A 12,190-nucleotide genomic window follows, 5' to 3' on the forward strand; every position below is an offset into this window, starting at 1 on the left:
CTTCCCCAAGGTAAAATAACTAGTAAGTGAAAAGAGCAAGATATGAATCCATGTGGTTTGATTTCAGGGTCTGAGCTCTTAACCACTGTCATACACAGCCCCATATAGAGCGTCCATTAAAAGAGTTGCCTACATTCATCATTCCCTTCCCACAAGCATTCACTTTCTAACCACAGCAATTTCTTTCCAAACCACTTAACTAAAAATTCTAAAAGGCCCACAGTAAACTACTAATTGTCAAATTCAAGGGTCACATTTTAAGCCTCCGATGGTAGAAATTGATCACATTGAATGCTAACTCCCAAGCTCACTGGTCTGACTCACATCTGATCTCCATGGTTGTTACTTCTTAGTCTACTTAAGTGCTGCCCAATAGACCTTTCTGTGATAATGGAAATGTTCTATTATATGTACTGGCCAATATGGTAGCCACTAACTACACATGGCTACTGAACACTAGAAATGTGGTATGATTGAGGAATTTATTTTTTAATTAAATTTAAATAGCCACATGCAGCCAGTGTCCATCCTACCAGACAATGAATGCATGGGCTCCTCTTCCTCTGCCACCATCCCTTTCAACACTTTAGAAGAGCTCCATCCACAGTCCTCTTAGCTGATTCCACTTTCTTCCCAGCAGTATCTCCCTGTTAAGGACTCTCACACCTCTCCTCAGGAACCTATCTCTATCTTCAATTGCCCACATCTTCACCTGCAAGCACCACAAGGCACCCCAAGGGCAACATTTTCAGAAGTGAAATGTTTCATCACCTCACTGTCAAGTCTGCTCCCCAACAGTACAGTTCCTATTCAGGGAATGGTACCACATCTCTCCCAGCCCCAAGCCAAATACAAGTATTCATTTTAAATTACTCCCTTTCCTTCCTTCTTTTATTTATTATTATTTTTTTATACTCCCTCTCAATCTCTTCTCCTCGTCACTTCACTGGCTCATTAAATTTGACCCCTAGCTTCTATTGTCACTGCTCTAGGCCAGTATGCTATGTAATGGATCTAATTGAAAGAATAATGGAGTCTAGTTTTTGCCTTCTGGCAAAATGTAAAGTATAACATGGCTAGAAAATTCTTTTATACCAAAAATTCTTTAATATCTGTTAGGGAAATAATGAAAAAAGTAATATGACATAAAACTGAGCCGCTCTCTAAGGGAGACGGGAGAAAATTATAGACAATCTCTAATAATCTGTGCCTAAAGCAGCCTTTTAGAAACAAATCCTCTCTTCAACGTTCTGAACTTCTATTATTAATGAACAAAAATGGATACTACCTTTAAAATTCTAAATTTGTTACTGGGTTATCTCATGGCAAAAAGATAAATTGCTCAGTCATTTAACAAAAGTATAATCTTAATTCAGATGTCACTTCCTATTCTCACAGCTTCAGTAATTATAGCACCCCTCTCTCCCTTGACCCCCACCCCTGACCTAAAATTTTAAAATCCCCATGTGCACCAGTGGGCAAAGCCAGGACAAGTTTCTCAATATGTACTGATCAGAATCTCGTAGAAGCCGTATCCTGTAAATGACATCTGTCAAACCAAACACTAGAAGGAGGTCCACAGGTGTTTTATATTTGCTTCTAAACCACCAACATCCTTCACTGAGCTCCTGAGGCGCTCTGGAAATGCTCCAGCCACTTTCAATAACCCATTATTTAAAAATTCACTATGAAGGTACCCCCAAAAAATTAGTATTTCTACTCACAGGCTTATAAGAGCAGCTTGGTCAGTGCAGAATGTAGTCTACATAATAAAATATGTAATAAATTTTAAAATAATAGAAGCAGTAAGAATATTAAAAAATAGCCTTTGGATAAATGTGAGTTCAAAAGGAAAATAGTCCTTAAGTGTTTGAAATTTGCAAATGTTCCATTCTGGTTTAACAAGAACTATATTTGAGGCCTGTTTCGAGGCTTCTCTGGAAAACACTGGTATTTTACCTGAAAATTACTTCCAAAACTAGTGCTGGTTCAAGGCATCAAGTTGTTAAATTACTATGAAGTACAGCAAGTATATTCACTGGTACTCTGGTCTTTCAGGATCCTTTCTCTTCATCTCGGAAAAAATGATGTCTTATCATGTTCTTTTATGAATATAATGTCCTAATACCAGCCCTAACACTAGTAAAATCCCACAGAACAAATACCATCACTGGTTACTAGGAACTTTGAATGACAATATTTTTGGAACACTACCCATAAATGTATATTAGGTTACATTAATAAATTTCTTCAGACTTTTCATTTGCCTGAAATATTGTGATAGTATCCTGGGGGAAAAATCATTTTGATATGAATAATAGACAGGGAAATACTGGGTAGAAGAGGGTGGTTCCCCACAAAAGTCCCAACCTCAAGCCTGGAAACCCATGGTCCTAAATGGGAACAGGCATCCCTGTTTTCGTGCCCCAAAGTTGCTTTTTGGCCTGCCATGCCCTGCTATCATGTCCCCATATAACCCCAGACCCCAGGATCCAGAAGACATGAACAGAAGAGCAGAAGAATGGCAGAACGGTATGGCAGAGAGAAGAGAAGGAATGTCCAAATGTTCAGAGGAATTCGGCTGGGGGTGACAGAAGAGATTGGCTGCTGGACAGCCAAACTCTAGGGGAAGATCATCTTCCCATTCCATTCCCCTTCCAGCTCCCCATCCATCCTGCTAAGAGCCACCTCCACCACTCAACAAACCCCCGAATTCATCCTTCAAGTCCATGTGTGACCTGATTCTTCCTGGATGCTGTGCAAGGACTTGGGTACCAAGTGGGGCACTGAGCTAACACTTAAGCTGTCTGTGGATGGCAAGGCTAAAAGAGCGCACTGAAACATGTGCTCACTTGGCCTTCAGTAGTTGCAGACACCCACCCCTAGACACTATCATTTGGCTGGAGCCCAAAAAGTGCTCACCCAGCTCCTGTACCTGCCAGTCTAAGTGCTTCCCTTCCCAAAAGAGGTGTGAGCGTGTGGCAGCCAAACATATGAGCCACTCCCTGTCACATGTCCTGCGAGGGGGATCAGGGGACTCTCTCGTTTCAATTTGAATGCAAAAAGCAAGTGAAAAACGACAGGACAGGGAAGGCTTGGATCTATCACAATTCAGATGAAAAAAGACGGTTAATTGACTAACTATAAATTCATTATAACAGATGAGTCAGTTGCTTTAAAAGAAAACAATCTTTTATATTTCAAAGCAAATATCAGAAAATCTATTAACATTTATATTAAAATGTAATATTTAAATATCTATCCTTTTTATCTTCATTATAAAAAAATTATAATAAGCCAACAGTAAGTTTTCAAAGATAACAGCAAAAGGTAACAGCAATGGCTGCAATAAAGTCTGAAGAACTAGAATACTGTCTAATTCTATGAATGACTAAAAGATAAAGGATCTAGAAATCAGACAACATAATGGAAAGCTTCTTAAGGAATTAGAGACATTTAGGACAGATTTCTTCCCCCATCTCGGCTTTGACTGTTTCTTCATGCTGAACATAAATTGCCTAGCATCATCGCAATTTAAACCCTACCCAGCCTGTAAGATACAGTTTCAGCTCGACCTTCTCCAAGACCTTCTCTGATCCTCAGAGCTAGAAACACTTTTCCCCCACACTGAATTTTCATGGATTCACATATACTTCTCAAGAATCTTCTCAATTTCTGTTTTATTACATTTTCATATGTTTTCTCTATAAGATAAATTTATTGAGAACAAAATAAATTTTTGTATCTTATTCAACTTCAGTGGTGTTACTGAATATAGTACTATATCTTGCCCATTGGAGACAAGAAGAAACAACAGGCCAGGAATCATGGCTCACGCCTATAATCCCAACACTTTGGGAGGCCAAGGTGGATCGCTTGAGGCCAGGAATTCAAGGTCAGGCTGGCCAACATGGTGAAACCCAGTCTCTATTAAAAATACAAAAATTAGCTGGGCATGGTGACACATACCTATAATCCTGGCTACTTGGGAGGCTGAGGCAGGAGACTTGCATGAACCCAGGAGCGTAAGGTTGCAATGAGCTGAGATCACGCTACTATACTCCAGCCTGGGCAACAGAGTAAGACTCCATCTCAAAAAAAAAAAAAAAAAAAAAAAAGGTAGTAACAGCTCGAAGGGTAAAAGAATGGTTCTGGACTGGGCTCACACCTCTAATCCCGTCATTTTGGGAGGCCAAGGCAGGCAGATCATCTGAGGTTGGGAGTTCAAGGCCAGCCGGACCAACATGGAGAAACCCCATCTCTACTTAAAAAATACAAAATACAGAATTAGCTGGGTATGGCGGTGCATGCCTATAGTCCCAGCTACTCAGAAGGTGGAGGCAGGAGAATCAGTTGAACCTGAGAGGCAGAGGTTGCGGTGAGCCAAAACTGCGCCATTGCACTCCCACCTGGACAACAGCGAAACTCCATCTCAAAAAAAAAAAAAAAAAAAAAAAAAAAAAAAGAGTGGTTCTACTCCCATTTATAGCTATCTGGGTGACCTTCATCAAGTGTAAACATCTCTGAGCCTCAATCCCCTTATCTATAAAAAAAGAAAATGTTTCATCAGGTTTTTTGGTAAGAATTAAATGAGATAATCTATAGAAAATGTTTAAATCATCCAGTAAATACTTAATAAATGCTAGCCACTATCATCACATTCTAGTACAAATTATAACAAACTGTTTTATAAAAAATGACTACTTTATAATAAATCAATTTGTAATACATTGTTGAATAGAAAAGACTTAAAATGTGACAATAACTTCCAGAAGAGCTTTAATTTCTTAAAAGATGAGGAACTCAACTCCTAAGGGCAAAATTCAAGAGTATAGAAAACCGAGTTGTATAACCAGAGAACAGGTAACAGAAAGTACTGTGTTCTGTGTCAGTGCATGAAACCAGGCACAGGGTAGATAACCATGTGTCAGGAGTACTAATGAAAGAGGTCTGCCCTTTGCATTAAAAGTGAGCAAAACTTTAATATTTGTCCAATATTCCTTTCCCCCCAATATTTCTTTATATCAAAATAGTTGTTTTAGTTTTTCCTACCAAACCTTGTAAAACTTTAAACAACTTCTTTACTTTTCCATCTATCATCTAAAATAGAGTTGATCAGGTTTAATTTAGGAGAAAATCCTGTGGTAAGCAGAACAACAACCCATCAAAGATGGGCCTAATGATCATCCTAATCCCTGGAAGTTGTGAATTTGTTACCTTACACGGCAAAAGGAATTTCGCAAATCCGATGAAGTTCAGGATAATAAGTGTCCTTTAAACAAAAGATGGGGACAGGGGAGTCAGAGAAGGAAATATGATGATGAAAGCAGGGTTGAGAGGAAGAGGGGGACAGGAAAGAGGGAGAGGGAAACAGACTTGATGATGCTATACATCTGGCTTTGAAGATGGAGGAAGGGGCCACAAGCCAAGGAGTGCAAGTGGCCTCTAGAAGCTGGAAAAGAGAAGGAAATAGACTTTCCATAGGGTCTCCAGAAAAAATAAAGCACTTACAACACTCTGATTTTAGGACTCTGACCTCCCAAACGGTATGATAGTAAGTTTGTGTTTTGTTTTACCCAGCAATTCTACTCCTAGGTATATATCCCAAAGAACTGAAAACTGGGACTCAAACAGATACTTGTACACCAAAGTTCACTGCAACATTATTCATAATAGCCAAATGGTAAAAATAATCCAGCTATCCATTAACAGATAAATGTATAAACAAAATGTAGTATATACATACAATGGAATATTATATAAAAAATAGAGTTCTGATACATGCTACAACATGGAAGAACCTTGAAACCATAGAATAGTTACCAAAGGTTGAGGAGAGAGAGGGATGGGGAAATATCACCTTTCCCAAGGGACACATCCTTGTGCAAACAACCATGCTATAAAAAATATTACCACTCCCTTCTATCTCTTTCCTTTTTGGTGACAGGATATTATTTTGGCAAAATAATCCAATGTTCCATTTTCTTCATTCCTGAGCTTGGACTGCTGATCTAGGCTATGGAGAGGTAATACAGCTGAATCTTGAACAATGGAGTTAAGGGTGTTGACCCCACAAACAGTTGAAAATCTGCATGTAACATCTGACTCCCACAAAACCCAAGTATTAATAGCCTACTGTTGACCAGAAGTCATACTGGTAACATAAACAGTTAACTAAAACGTATTTGTATGTTATATGTATTATATACTATATTCTTACAATAAAATAAGCTAAAGAAAGTCTTAAGTGAGAGAAAATATATTTTCTACTCAAAGTGGATCATCACACAGATCATCAACCTTGTCTTCATGCTGAGTAGGCTGAGAGGGAGGAACAGAAGGGGTCTTGCTGACTCAGAAATGGCAGAAGACAAAAAGCTGGAAGAGGAGGCAGGAGAGGGAGGCACACTTGGTGTAACTTTATGAAAATATATTGTAATTTCTGACTGTTTTGCTTTTTTATTTGTCTAAAAAATGTTTCTATATGCTACCAATCCTTCTTCCACCAAGTGCTTTAGTTTCAGTGCCCACATCATAAAAGGGTCCATGCTGTAAAAAGCAAAAAGCAATCTTTAATAGGATATAGATAGGGCTGTCTAGATCATAAACCCGATTGCATCTGAACACAACAGTACTGTTAGCCTATTCCTTCCTGCCTTAAATCTTGGTGCTCATGTCTTTCCTTACTAATAAATGTCTTCTGTAGCATTTTTTTCCCTTTCAGAGTAGGGCACTTTTGTCTGCATCAAAAAAAACGTGTTCAGGCAGATATCCTTTCTCTTCAATGATTTTTCTTCTTTCTTCTTTTTTTTTGGCAGGGGGGGGGGGGGGCGGTTAGAGACAGGGTCCAGTTATGGTTCCCAGGCTGGTCTCAAACTCTTGAGCTTAGTGGATTCTCCTACCTTGGCCTACCAAAGCACTGATTACAGGTGTGAGCCATCACAGATAGGCTTCAGTGATTTTCTTCACAGCATTTGAGAACTTGAGATCTCCTGCCACTTGGTTGGAAGAAGCTGCATCTCCCATTATCCTAACATTTTGAAAGCCAAACATCTTTCTAAAATTATCAAACCATCCTTTGCTGGCATTAAATTATCCAGCTTTAGATCCTTCACCTGCCCTTTAAGTTGTCATATCATGACTGTGCTTCCTTTCAAATCACATTAGATTCTAAAGGTATGTCTTTCTTATAGCAATCCTGCACCCATGTAAAAGCTGCATTTTTCTTTTTTCTTTTTTGAGACAGGGTCTCACTCTGTCACCCAGACTGGAGTGCAGTGGTGTGATCTCGGCTCATGATAGCCTTGACTTCCTAAGCTCAGGTGATTCTTCCAGCTCATGCCCCCCAAGCAGCTGGGACTACAGGTGTGCACCACCACACCTGGCTAATTTTTTATATTTTTAATAGAGACAGGTTTCAGCACGTTGCCCATGCTGGTCTGGAACTCCTGGGCTCAAGCAATCTGCCTGCCTTGGCCTCCCAAAGTGCTGGGATTACAGGCGTGAGCCACTGCACTGGAGATAAAAAAGTATTTCACAAAAAGTTCAAGCTTTTCATGTCTGCTGGTGTAGCTGCAGTGATGGCTTCATGCATTTCCTCTTCTTTTTTTTTTTTTAATAATGGTCCTTACACCTAATTTACCTACCTTGAAATGCAGGGCAACTGCAACTGCAGACCTCAATCTATGGTACAATTCAAACTTTTCCTGCAGGGTCATGACTTGTCTCTGCTTTGGGAAGTACTTTCAGTACCACCAGTGGAACTTTGTATAGGTCTTATGGTATTACTTAAGGTTTAGGTTATTGCACTAAACAGGATGAAAAATACTCAAGAATAAAGAGAGATCACTTTTTACTGCAATACACAATTTACTTTATTTATTTTTTTTTTTGAGACGAAGTTTCGCTCTTATTACCCAGGCTGGAGTGCAATGGCGTGATCTCGGCTCATCGCAACCTCCACCTCCTGGGTTCAGGCAATTCTCCTGCCTCAGTCTCCTGAGTAGCTGGGATTACAGGCACGCGCCACCATGCCCAGCTGATTTTTTTGTTTTTTTAGTAGAGTCGGGGTTTCACCATGTTGACCAGGATGGTCTCGATCTCTTAACCTCATGATCCACCTGCCTCGGCCTCCCAAAGTGCTGGGATTACAGGCATGAGCCACTGCACCCGGCCACACAACTTACTTGATGAACTGTTCACTGTGATGTGATTAGGGTCACACAGCATTTTAAACGGATGCTCACAATACTTGAGATCACCACAATAGCAACAAGAGGTGCCTACAAAATTATTACAGTAGTATAGTAGGTACTGCAGTTAATTTTACGCAACTACAATTTAATACTGTGCTGTTTACATTTGTTCATATTTCTCTAGACTGAATGGTGCCATGTATGCAGTCTCTGAGTGTTTGTGTGCATAAGTTTTGAAACATTTTAAGTTTTTATAATTTTAATAGATGTGAATATTTCATGGTAATAAATGATAAAACAGAATAGCATCTACATATATTTATGCATTCATTACATACCTTTTAAATTTTTTCAATATTTCTCAGTATTTCACAGTTCAACTGTTTTTCCAAACTGTTGCAAAAAAAAAAAAAAAAAAAAAATCTGCTGGGCGCAGTGGCTCACGCCTGTAATCCCAGCACTTTGTGAGGCCAAGGTGGGCAGATCACGAGGTCAAGAGATCGAGACCATCCTGGCCAACATGGTGAAACCCCATCTCTACTAAAAAAATACAAAAATTAGCTGGGCATGGTGGCGTGTGCCTGTAGTCCCAGCAACTAGGGAGGCTGAGGCAGGAGAATTGCCTGAACCTGGGAGGCAGAGGTTACAGTAAGCTGAGATTGCACTCCAGCCTGGCGCCTGGTGACAGAGCGAGACTCTATCTCAAAAAAAAAAAAAAAAAAAAAAAAAAAAAAATCCAATACATTTAATGAAAAAATATCTGCATATAAGTGAACCCATGCAGCTCAAATCCATGTTATTCAAGGATCAACTGTATAACTATGTTGGCTGGATATGCTAACATATTTATTTTCTTTGAGCCTGACCCTCAATAGGCTTATCAATCCTTTTTATAAATCTAGTTAACCTTATAAGAGTATTTTAACAATAAAGTATATATAATAAAGTGGCTAGCCACACACCTACAGTAAGAATTCAAAAAACAGTAGCTGCTGCCATTATTATTATTATATCCCTGCTTCTTCTCAGGTGACCACCTCAACGACTTTAATGAGAAAAATGAGGCAATCTGATGTGAATCAATGCTCAGTTTTGCTTCTCCCTTCCACTTCAATTTTCTCTGATATTGTATATTATTTGCTTCTTCTCCCTAGTTTTAGAGAAATGGGATAGTCTTTTTTCATTTTCAGAACCAACCCTTCATTCTGCACTTCTGATCCTAGCCCTTCACCCCTACCTTGGTTCAATTAATTGTATTTCTTTCTCCACTCTCCTGCTCCCCGATGGGTCCTTGCACCTGACCTATAAACATACTCATATTTCCTCACAGAAACACCTACTTAATACCACTATGGCACTTTTTAATACCTCTTCTTGAATTACTTACCATAATCTACCCAGAATCAGTTACCTATTTATCAGTATTATCTCTTAATGAATTGTTAACTCCTTAAAGACTGAGGGTTATTTCACCTATTTTCATTGTATATTCTGGTAACACCGATTATAGTACTTTACATGCAGAAGAGGCACTTACTGAATACATTTTTTAAAAACCTAGGCCGGGCGCGGTGGCTCAAGCCTGTAATCCCAGCACTTTGGTAGGCCGAGGCGGGTAGATCACGAGGTCAAGAGATCGAGACCATCCTGGTCAACATGGTGAAACCCCATCTCTACTAAAAATACAAAAAATTAGCTGGGCATGGTGGTGCGTGCCTGTAATCCCAGCTACTCAGGAGGCTGAGGCAGGAGAATTGCCTGAACCCAGGAGGCGGAGGTTGCGGTGAGCCGAGATCGCGCCATTGCACTCCAGCCTGGGTAACATGAGTGAAACTCCGTCTCAAAAAAAAACAAAAAACAAAAAACAAACAAACAAAAAAAAACCTTAACGATAGATTTTCTGCGAACATGTAAGGGCTATTTTGACAAAAAGTACATCATTTGATTTTGCTTCTCGAATCACTGACAGAAGAAAGACAAAAAACTAACATATCAACACAATCTTAAAATAATCTTACAATATCGTTCTCCTTAAAGTCTCACAAATCAAAATTATTACAATTGTAAACATTTCAGGAAAAAATGATCTACACAAATGTATTATGAATCCAGAAATTGTGCGGCTTTAGTTTTATTATAATGCTAAGGGTTCTTTCCCTTAAACATTTTACTTGTTTTTCACAAACCACCAAAAAATAATAGTTAACTAACAAACAATTCAAGAGTCTTAAGGTTCATTTGTTGTATGCTTAAATAAAAACAAATTTTTAAGCATATAATTATCTAAATAAACTGTAATTTTATATCTAATGTATCAAACATGGTTAAGAAAATATGCAAAGTCTATGACAGGAACCAGTCTGCCACACATTCCATACTAAAAAGGGGCAAGAAATTCACAAGACTGTTTCAAAAAGTGCTCCAGTTAGAACCTATAGGTCTGGACATATACAAAATGTTGCTTAAATTTTCAGTTTTATTTTATTGCACTTCCTGGGGAAACTCACATACAGGCTGCATATCTTAAACCTGCCTTTATTTCCTGGCTGGTTTTGTGCCTCAATTTCCTATTCTTTAAAATAATGGTATCTAACTTGTCAAAAGAATTTAACTTGAAATCAGGTGATGCACACAGTGCATTAGGAAAAAACATGTCACAGAGGTTTTATTAAGTGTTATAGTTGCAGGCCGGGTGCGGTGGCTCACACCTGTAATCCCAGCACTTTGGGAGGCCAAGGCGGGCAGATCATCTAAGGTCAGGAGTTCAAGACCAGCCTTGCCAACATGATGAATCCCTGTCTCACTAAAAATACAAAAAATTAGCTGGGCGTGGTGGTAGGCTCCTATAATCCCAGCTACTTGGGAGGCTGAGGCAGGAGAATTGCTTGAACCCAGGAGGCGGGAGGTTGCAGTAAGCTGAGATCGCGCCACTGGACTCCAGCCTGGGCGACAAGTGCGAAACTCCATCTCAAAAAAAAAAAAAAAAGTGTTGTAGTTGTTCAATAAATGGTAACTGCTGAGACTGCTATTACAGTAGTAGCATTAAAAGTAAATACAGGGATTTCCATGGAGTCTGATATTATGGGTATTTTCAGTGTTTTCCAATTATTCTGCTTGTCTTTTCTTAGGAAAAAAAGTATGTTTCTTCTTTGAAGCTGTTCTTCAGGCACAGGTGTCTGGCCCACCACCCTACCCCCTAATCTCTTAAGGGGATCTGCTGCCCTATTTCTCCCTGTAAACATTTCCCACACCTAAGCTAGGTGGCTGAAGCACCAGCACTGACATAGGAACCAGTGCTACACAAGAAAGAAAGATGGAGCCCAAACAGAGGACAGAGAAATAACAAAGAGGAGACTGTGTCTGACAGTTCAGACAGAATACAATGCTGCCCTTCCCCTTCTCAAGAAATACTACAGGAGTCTACTTGGCTAGCCTCAGTAAGAGTACTATGAAGTGTGTTAAACAAAACGGGTGAACAGGGAAGCCCCACAGCTCACTTTCATATAAAGAGGTAGAGATTAACATAAGCATCTCCACATATCGGACAGTTTACAGCAAAAGACATGTAGGCAGAAAACTGCTATATTAGCTCAACTCAGCCATTTACCATAAATTAAGAGGGCCTTTCATTATTACCATCACTCATAGTTCAGCATTTTTAAAATCGTAAGTCAAAAGGAATCCCTCTCTGCAAGTGAAAAACCTAGTTTTTAGAAAGAAGTACTTTCTGTGCATCCTTGCCCATAATTGTCTTCTTATTTGGTTTACTATTTTGATTTATGCCTTTACCAGAAGCCAGGGAGGTCCTTGTATCATCTCTGGCAAATGAGAAAGATACATAATCTTACATCCTCTAAGCAATATACTGACTCAAGAGTATGAGCTGTGGAGACAGACCATCCTTTATGGATTTACCTTTCTCTCATGGGGCCTCACTATTCTCATTTATATGATAATTTTCTCCTGATAAAAGGTTTAATGAAGTATAACTTTTT

At 39.2% G+C, this 12,190-nt stretch overlaps 1 protein-coding gene across 3 annotated transcripts in view; it reads right to left on the reverse strand.

Moving 5' to 3' along the window:
- POU2F1 (POU class 2 homeobox 1) overlaps positions 1–12,190 on the reverse strand; it is a 182,092-nt gene that overhangs the window by 68,668 nt on the left and 101,234 nt on the right. The gene's annotated exons all lie outside the window — the stretch shown is intronic.

The sequence above is a fragment of the Sapajus apella genome, unplaced genomic scaffold (assembly GCF_009761245.1).
Source record: "Sapajus apella isolate SASKATOON/1434 unplaced genomic scaffold, GSC_monkey_1.0 scaffold25, whole genome shotgun sequence".
Taxonomy (NCBI): domain Eukaryota; kingdom Metazoa; phylum Chordata; class Mammalia; order Primates; family Cebidae; genus Sapajus; species Sapajus apella.